At 48.6% G+C, this 463-nt stretch overlaps 1 non-coding gene across 1 annotated transcript; it reads right to left on the bottom strand.

The window, feature by feature from the left end:
• LOC130834235 (small nucleolar RNA SNORA79) lies at positions 1-148 on the bottom strand. The gene has a single exon (XR_009048621.1). It is a non-coding gene; the product is annotated as a small nucleolar RNA SNORA79 (small nucleolar RNA).
• Positions 149-463: the final 315 nt, after the last annotated feature.

Below are 463 nucleotides of genomic sequence, written 5' to 3'. Positions count from 1 at the left end.
AGTTGTTTGACTCCACAAAAATCAGAAGGCACTAAAGGACAGCCAGCCCATCCCCATGGTGCACTGAGTGAAGACAAGTCAGCTTAGATATATGATGGACTAAAATCCCACTACTTAAGGTTCCAAGCAGTGAGAGGAACAGCCATCAAAGTGGTTTTTTTTTTGATGTTTATTTTTATTTACTTATTTATTGGCTGCATTGGGTCTTTGTTGCTACACACGGGCTTTCTCTAGTTGTGGCGAGCGGGGGCCACTCTTCATCGTGGTGCGCAGTCTTCTCACTGGGTGGCCTCTCTCTTGTTGTGGAGCACAGGCTCTAGGCACATGGGCTTCAGTGGTTGTGGCACATGGGCTCAATAGCTGTGGCTCACAGGCTCTAAAGCTCAGGCTCAATAGTTGTGGTGCACGCGCTTAGTTGCTCCGAGGCGTGTGGGATCTTCCTGGAACAGGGATCGAATCCATT

The sequence above is a fragment of the Hippopotamus amphibius genome, chromosome 12, assembly GCF_030028045.1.
Source record: "Hippopotamus amphibius kiboko isolate mHipAmp2 chromosome 12, mHipAmp2.hap2, whole genome shotgun sequence".
Classification (NCBI taxonomy): domain Eukaryota; kingdom Metazoa; phylum Chordata; class Mammalia; order Artiodactyla; family Hippopotamidae; genus Hippopotamus; species Hippopotamus amphibius.
The sequence above is the reverse complement of the archived record's forward strand: the minus strand, read 5'-3'. Positions and strand labels throughout refer to the sequence as shown.